Source organism: Perognathus longimembris, chromosome 28 (genome assembly GCF_023159225.1).
Source record: "Perognathus longimembris pacificus isolate PPM17 chromosome 28, ASM2315922v1, whole genome shotgun sequence".
Taxonomy (NCBI): Eukaryota; Metazoa; Chordata; class Mammalia; order Rodentia; family Heteromyidae; genus Perognathus; species Perognathus longimembris.
In genome coordinates, this window is record NC_063188.1 from 84,095,790 (window position 1) to 84,105,120 (window position 9,331).

The window sequence follows — 9,331 nt, forward strand, 5'->3', positions numbered from 1 at the left end:
AAAGTAATCCATCAATAAAGATGTGAGAAAAGTTATACCAAACATCTAATAAAGAACTAGTGTAGTTATATTAATAGTAAACAAAATAGATTTATACAAAAAGCATTATTAAAGGTAAATAAAAACTAACATTAAAATTTAGGAAAGAATCAGTACCGAAGCATAACTATTAGACTCATGGACTTAAATTCATCGCATAATAGCCTCAAAAAGAGAAAAATCAATAGATGAATGGATCAAGAAAATGTGGTCCATATATGCAATGGAATTTTATGCTTCTATCAGAAAGAATGGCATTGCCCCATTCATAAGGAAATGGAAAGACTTGGAAAAAATCATACTAAGTGAAGTGAGCCAGACCCAAAGAAACACAGGCTCCATGGTTTTTCTCATTAGTAATAATTACTATATGTCTAGGATAGTCCTAGCAGATACTCACAATAGCTCAATAGCTATGTACACATGACCGCATAGAATGATGCTAAGCGAAATAAACTCCAAGTTATGGAACTAAGTGGTTTATCATTGTTGTTGCTATTTTCCATGTACCATGTGAAATTATGCCTTTTTCTTTTGTCTTTCTTCCCCAGTGTTTTACCCCTAATATCACTGTAACTGATTTTGGTACCCTGTGTATTGTATATACATTTATTGGAGCTAGGGAAGTGAAGGGGAACATCAAAATGGAGAAACAAAGGGTAAAAGGTGAACCAGTGCAACAGAAATACTCACAAAACTGTATACTGTAAACCAACTATACAACTCATGTGGAGAGGAGTTGGAAAGAGGGAAGGTGGGAAAAAATCAGGAGGTAACAAGTTTGATAAGAAATGTACTCACTGCCTTACATGTGAAACTGTAACCTCTCTGTACATCACTTTAACAATAAATAAAATAATTAATTAATAAAAAACAGCAAACCTCTTAAAAGGAAAAATTGAAAATCCCTCTTTAGAGTATATTAAACATAATCCATAGTAAATTGAGCAATCAATAAAAATAAGAGCATAAAAGTTTTGAAACTTTAGCAATACACATACACACACCCACACACATGTGTACATGTAATGAAAGCTGTAGGAACTATAATTCATTTTAATTTTTAAATTTTTTTCTTTATTGTCAAAGTGAAGTACAGATGGGTTAGAGTTTCATATGTAAGACAGTGAGTACATTTCTTATCCAATTTGTTACCTCCTCCCTCATTTTTCCCTGCCTCCCCCCTCCCCATTTCTCTCTCCCCCTCATGAGTTGTACAGTTGGTTTACACCATATAGTTTTGTAAGTATCACTGTTGCATTGGTTTGTCTTTTTATCCTTTTTCTCTCAATTTTTGTATTCCCTTTCCCTTGTCTAGTTTCAATACACATATATACAATATCCAGGGTACTAAAATCATTTACAGTGATATGAGGGGTAAAACCATGGGAAGAGGATACGCGGGGAGGGGGGCGGGAAAGGTGGGTAATGTTAGTAGAAAGCAATACAATTGATTTTTTTTCTTCTCTATTGTCAAAGTGAAGTACAGAGGGGTCACAGATTCATATGTAAGGCAGTGAGTACATTTCTTGTTCAAATTGTTACATTCTCCTTCATCCCCCTTCCCTTTTCCCTCTCCCCCATGAGTTGTACAGTTGGTTTACACCAAATTGTTTTGTAAGTATTTCTTTTGGAATGGTTTATCTTCTTTTTATCATTTGTCTCTCAATTTTCATATTCCCTTTCCCTTCACACACACACACACACAGACACACACACACACACACAGACACACACACACACAGAGTATCCATGGTACTAAGATCAGATACTAAATTTTAAGTATTCTTGAAGCAAATGCAAAAATTAAGTACTGTATCACAAAAGAAATCTCAAAAAGCATGAGAAATAGTGTCTTCTTTATTCCAGACACGATGCAGTTAAATTTTCTTAAAGGAAAAGAATCTTACCAAACAAAAGTAATACTTTTCCTGGTGTGTGGCTTTATAGTACCTCCTGAAATATCAAGAACTGATTCTAGTTAGAGCCCTTTGGGGATTGTTTTCTTCAAAACTAGACCCAGTTCCCACCAGAATTTAAAATCATTTTCCTTTTAGGATAGTTTCAGAGATATTTCTTTTCTGAAGTTAGGGGTATTATATTATTACTTCTGTGCACTGTGTCTGGCTACCAGAAAGATTTGATTGTTAAGGACTATTGCTACAAAAAAGGTTACACTTTATTACTGTTCCTGTTAAGCTAGGAGGAAGACTGAAGCAAACAGAAATGCTGTGCCTATGACCACTGAGAAGTACTAATAGATAAAATTGAATTCATGTTTTCCCCATTTATATTCTATTATCTGTACTGTGGGTTGAATATAATAAAATGAATATTGTTTCAAGGTTTAAAAGTACATAGTGTTGTCAATTTTTAAGGGTGTAAATTGGTGGGGGGTTTTGTTTTCTTTTGTTTTTGCCAGTCTTGGGGCTTGAACTCAGGGCCTGAGCATTGTCCCTGGCTTATTTTACTCAAGCTCAGCACTCTACGACTTGAGCCACAGCACCCCTTCTGGCTTTTTCTATATATGTGGTGTTGATAAATGAACCCAGGGCTTCATGTATAAGAGGCAAGCACTCTAGCACTAGGCCATATTCCCAACCCGGTATTTGGTTTTTAATTCAGATTTTATGTTAATGAGAAATCATAAAATACACTTAAAATACTTATAAGTAAGCTTCAATAAAAGAATGGCATATCAAAATTTGGTAGATACAGTAGTTAGAGAAAATCAAGCATTCAATGAAAACAATAGGAAAAGTGCATAACTAAGCTTAAAGAAAGTATGAGGAAAAAGTAACACACATGAGAGCAAAAGATATGGAAATAGAAAATAAGAAAAATAGATCAGATTAACAAAATGAAAACAAAGTTGTTTAAAAGCTAGTACAAGAGGTAAATTGCTCCCAAAAATCTGATGAAGGAAAGGAAAATGTATGTAAAACAATATTTGTATGAAAATGATATATAACTATCAGTGTACTACAAATTCTTTAAAAATTAGACAATCTATGATCAATTCTATTCAGATCATAATAACTAGAAGAAGAATGAATGAATGTATAAGAAACTTTAATATACAAATGAAGAGCTGCCATCTTCATTAATGGCCAAGAAAACACAAATCAATGACAAAGTAATATCACTTCATACTTTCGCATATTTATTCTCATTTCTCTGATATTATTATTTATATAGAAATTGAGACAATCTTGAATAAAATTATTGGAACTAGTAAGATATTGGCATGCTTGCAAAACAGACCTCCAACATAGAAAAATCAATACTCTTTTATGCATCATTAATAACTAATTTAAAAGTACTATTAAAAACACTCTACACATAAACAATAATATTTATCAGATAATCAGAAATAAACCTAGCAAATATGTTCAAGGTATGAATAGGGGATAATTTCAAACAAGTCTGTTGAAAATAGAAATAAGTAAGGTGTTGCATAGAACTGGATAAATTAATTCTAGGATTCATAATAATAGATTTTAAATGAAGAATGAATCCACAGTAATAAATAATGTATTGTACTAACATGCAGACAAATATAACATTTTCATATATTAGTACTGTGTGTTTCATTTGTCTACAACAGATAAGTTATTGCAAACTAATAAATAAATCATGGGTGATTCAAGAAATGGGATAGGACAAACATCTCCTATTCTAGCCCTCATAATTTGTGAACATGTATCTAAGAAAAATATTTTCATGTAAAATGTAAAATAGTAAAACTTTTAGAAAAAGTGAAAATTAATATTTTATCACAATTTTTTTCTTTTTTTTTTTTTTGGTGCCCATACAGAGGCTTAAACTCAGCCTCAAGCTCCAATTCAGCTCCAATTTTAGCTTATGGATGGCACTCTATAACTTGAGATGACATACCTCCAGAACAGCTTTCTGCTAACTAGTTGGAGATCAGAGACTCAAGTATTTGTCTTCTCAGACTAGCTTTGAACCTCTATACGCAGATCTCAGTCTACTGAGTAGCTATAGGATTATAGGCATGTGCTACCAGCTACCAGCTTTGTTTTCTTTTTTTTTTTCCTTTTTTTTTTTTTTTTGGCCAGTCCTGGGGCTTGGACTCAGGGCCTGAGCACTGTCCCTGGCTTCTTTTTGCTCAAGGCTAGCACTCTGCCACTTGAGCCACAGCGCCACTTCTGGCCATTTTCTGTATATGTGGTGCTGGGGAATCGAACCCCAGGGCTTTGTGCATGCTAGGCAAGCAGTCTACCACTAATCTGCATTCCCAGCTCCAATAGTAGAAATTTGAACTTCCAAGGCTTTACACTTACTAAGCTAGTGCCATGCCACTGAGCCATGCCTCCAGTTCTAGGTTCAAAAAGTCGTAACTCAATTCTTGCACCTTGGTGCTCCTTTATGTGTTTTTCTGACAGGATGGTGGACTTCTATCACTTTGATGAGATTCTGATAAACAAAGACAGTCAGAGGCAACCTAGACTCAATGGGGAGTCTAGCATATACAACAACATGTGCACCAACATAGAAAAATAATAGATCTTTAAGGACTATACATAGGGAGAAAGACCACCTTAATGTAGAATGCTGAAAGTTCACACTATAAAGTTAAAATGTTTGTAAAAAAATCATTCAAAATATACTGTACAAGCACAAGCCACAAATTAAACACACACACATACACATACACACACTCGCACACATCAATAATAAATATATCCTCCAATATTTTTGTTGTTGTTGCTGCTATTTGGTGGTTTTGTTGGGGGTTATTTGTCAGTCACAGGGCTTGCACTCAGGGCCTGAATGCTATCTCTGCTCAAGGCTAGCACTTTACTCCTTTGAGCCACAGTGACACTTCTGATTTTTGAGTAATTAATTGGAGATAAAAGTTTCAGAGACTTTCCTGCCCTGGCTGGCTTTAAACTGCAGCCCTCATATTTCAGCCTCCTGAGTAGTTAGGATTATAGGTGTGAGCCACCAGAATCGGATTCCAACATTGCTTTCAAACAGTCAAGTAAGAGAATAGGAATTTTGAATAGCTTATAAACTTAGGGAAAGATACTCATTTTCATTATTAGTCAGGGCAGGGGTGGTGGTGGTGACAAAGCATCATATCATTCCATATAATAGGTTAATAAAAAGCATTATAATACCAAGTGTCAGTGAGATTATGGGAAAGTAGAGTTCTCATACATTAGTGGTAACTGTACAAATTGGTAGAACCACTTTGAAGAGACATTTGTCAATATCTAAAATGCTGATGGCACATATACAGTTCAATATTCCTATGTATTTGTGTAGCATTTGCACAGGAGAAATATAAAATATTTCCTCTTGTAGTGTTGTTGCATTATGAAACTTTAGAAGCAAAAAAGCATCTGCTACAATAAGATAGATAAAGTTCAGTGCATTCACATATACAATTATTCACTTCTATATACTATACATGTAATATAATTAACTCAGAGTGTGACTTTGGAGATAGAACCTTTAAAGATACAATTAAATCAAAATGAAGTCATTAAACTACTTTGAACTCAATGTAGCTGGTGTCTTATTAAGAGGGGAAATTTGGACTCAAAGAGACACTGAGTTACACAAGTAGAGAAAGACCATATGAGGACAAAGGTAGACGGTAACCATCTGCAAGCCATAGAAAGAGCCATCAGGAGAAATTCAACCTACTGCCACATTGATCTTGGGACTTGCAGCCTTCAGAGCTGTAAAAAAAATTAATTTCAGTCATTCAAGCTATCCAGGCTAATTCTTTTGCTCCTGGGTCTTGAACTCAGAGCCAGGTAGTTATACAAAGGGGTCTCAATTTCACAGTTCTACATTGTGAGTACAATGCATCTTGATCAGTGTCATCCCTTCCATCATTCTCCCCATCTTTCCTTTTGAAAACCGGTTTTGTCAATTTAGAATACAGAATTCATTGGTTTTCAGTATACTCAAAGATAGGAACATCCATCACTAAAAGTTTAGAACATTACACGACCTCAAAATAAATCCTGTACTCTGCATCTATTGCTTCTGTAGAGCCCCAATCCCCCAACCTTTAAGCTACCACAAATCTACTCTTTGTTGCTGCAGAGTTGGCTGCTCTGAACACTTTATAAAAATGTGAAATTAGAGCCACATGATGTATACTATTCTGTTTGAGGATGAACATGATGTTCTATGGTTCAGATATTTTGTAGTGCATATCAATACTGTGTTCCTGTATTATGGCTGTATAATAGTTCATTGTATGTGCATACCACATTTTTTTTTAACTTTAAGATTTATTTTTGTAACTTTTTGAAACAGAGAAAACAACACACTCTCGGGGGGAAAGGCCAGGGGGCGGAGGAGCAGGCCCTAGGTAAGTGGTCACTACAGCATCTGGGAGGGCCACACGCCCTGCCACACAGCAGAGGGCACAGCTAGGGTCTGAGGCCTGGCAGAGCAGTTCATACAGCATGGAAAGCCGCTATAGGTCCAAGTCATAAAAGTCTTCCAGCTCATCATGAAACAAGTCCCACTCATCCTCAGAGTCTGTCAGCTCTGCAGAGTCTGTCAGAGTCTGCAGCCAAAAGCATAAGCAACATCTCGCCCAGCTCAAAGGTGACCTCCTCTTCATCGTTGTCAAAGGGGCTGCTGTTCTCTCTTTCCTCAATGAGCTCCCAGAAGTGGTTCCTTCGTTGGGCCGGTTATCGCCTCCAGGCTCCCATTTTCTGTCTCTGTGGCTCTTCTCTCCGGCCATCGGGGTACGCATGCTTGTAGAAACAGTTCCCTCCAAACCGGCAGCTCCCACATCCTTCATCGAAAAACCTGCACGCCTTGTTGCTCATGGCCTCCTTGTACTTCTGAATGAGTTTCTGCTTTTCTTCTTTCTCTTCCACCGAGTACTCACTTGGAATGACAAAGTTGGATGTGATGCGGTATTCGGGGCAGGACTTTATGATCTTGCTCTCAAACTGCTTAGCACTCCTCCACTTGCGAATGCACTGGAGACAGTAGGTGTGGTTGCAGTTGGAGAGGATGCCGAAGCAGTGCTCGCTGGGGTCGGCCTTCTCATAGACCACCTCCATGCAGACGCCGCACACCATGTCCTTACTGCGCTGCACGGGGAACAAGAGCTCCATGTCCTTCTTGTGGGCCTCGATGCACGATTTTATGTGCTGTGACCTCTGGGCCGCATCCATGGGGTGCAGGACCTGCAGCCCACACATGTCACACGCGTCACGGTGGAGGTACACGCAGTTCTCCCCGTAGCGGCACTCGCCCACCGCAGCATAGGGGCACAGCTGCTTCTTGCTCTCCACTGCCTCCGGCTCCTTCTCAGACTGCACCTTGGCCCCCAGGCTCTGCAAGCGGGGTTGCGGTGCAGGGAGGGGCAGTCAGGCCACAGTAGGTCTGCTCAGGAATGAACTCGACCGCATTCACCTAGTCGTCGGAACTTGCCCCACCTACAGCGGCGAGGGGTGGGGTTCCTGACTCAGCTTTGCCCGTGTCCATTTCAGTGAGCTGTTCAGCTCCGGAAGGGAGACTCGAGGAAGCAGCTAGAGATGGTTCTGGGCTCGGATCTGTAGCAGTCGCTGCTTCTTGTTTCAATGGCTTGCTGTGTTCTTATCTGCAGCAGACTCCGTAAATACAGTACCCACGTTGAAAATACTTGCACAATACACCATATTGGCTGTCAGAGAGGTCGTGCGAGTAGCGACAGTTATCTCCTTCCTTACAAACCCCGTGCATAAAATACAAACCAATTCAGCTCCAATGGAGAGATGACTCGGGACATCGCGGTGACTGGAGATGAACCAGGAGATAGGGCTGACGACGTGAACTTGGAGACATGTGGCAAGGCGTAATGGCGCCTGAGCTCTGCATACCACATTTTTTTATCCAATGAACATGAGGGTTATCTTTAGTTTCAAATATTATGAGTAATTCTGCTCTAAACCATCGTGTAAAGTGTATATGGACATTAGAATTATTTTTCTTGGGTATATACCTGGAAGAATAATTGCTAGATCATATGATAACTCTATGTTTTTGTAATTAAATTATTTTTCAAAGTGACTGTGGAGTGGGGGTTCGCTACAATGAAACGGGTCCCCCCCCAAGGGAGGGGATTCCTGGTTCCCCCAAGAGTCTACCACACAGTCTCCAGCTACAAGATGACAAAAAGATTTATTGGGGAAGTAAAAAGTGAACAAAAAGTGAATCGACCGGCCTTGGTCACAGCCCAGACTCGGGGAGCCGAAACTGCCGACCACGTGTGCAGGATCAGGGCCCAGACTCGGAGCTGGAACCGCCTGCACGTATGCCCTTCCAGCCTGGTTATAAGGCAAACATCACAGACAAACTTGCCACACGCAGGCGACCAATGAAGATACAACACTTACAGAGCATGCTAGGCCGCACGCAGGTGGCCAATAGAGTTACAGTCTGTCTCATAGTATCTGTTTGAACCAACCTATCATTCTAGTTAGAATTGGCCCATGGATTTGGCAGGGCTCACATGATGCAGGTGGATGCACCTACTCATAGGAGGGCATAGATTCCCTTGGATCTCCCAGGCCTCAAGTGGTCAATTTACATAACTTATCATAATAAAGGGGAGCTTCCCTGGATAGGGTGGGGGAGAACTTAGTGGAGATGGAGATGGCTTCTGCTCTAATCTGAGCTGGAGTCAACCTGAAGTTCCTCCACAGCTAATGATGGCACTGGCCAGATCTGACCTCCCTATTACAACTGCATAATTTACATTATACCCTTAGCGTTATTTCCAGAGACTATATGCTTTTATGCTTTTTTATAATTTTCAGCAGTATCTCTAGGGAGAGGTAAACACATTCATGTACAGATGTTCAGTTTTTAAGTGATACCTGTTTTGAAGGTAGACACTAAATGAAACAATGAGGGAAAATTCTGAGAAATTTAGACTATGAAATAGGCCACTAGTTAACTGGCCCGATGACTTCAAAAAGTGCTTTTGTGACTGGTTTAGGATGAAAAATTAAAGACATAAAACCAAATGTAATCAGATAACCTTTACTGGATTAAGTGTAGAAAAAAAAAAACATAAGCGTACTTTTGATAGATTCAAGGCAGATCTCAAATAGTGTAATTCACAAAGTTCAGCAAAATTAAACACCAGGAACTTCATACTTGAAAGGGGTAGTAGGGTCAAGCGGAAAGGAGTAGAAAAAAATGAAGAGGAGAAGGAGAGAATACAGTCAAAAGAATCCAATATACATCCTACAAAACTAAGAAGAGTGCCTAAAGCAGTGGGTAGAGGAGGAATGGATGA

General features: G+C 39.0%; 1 pseudogene; it reads right to left on the reverse strand.

The window, feature by feature from the left end:
- Positions 1 to 6,502: 6,502 nt before the first annotated feature.
- On the reverse strand, positions 6,503 to 7,770 carry LOC125343886 (annotated as a pseudogene).
- Positions 7,771 to 9,331: the final 1,561 nt, after the last annotated feature.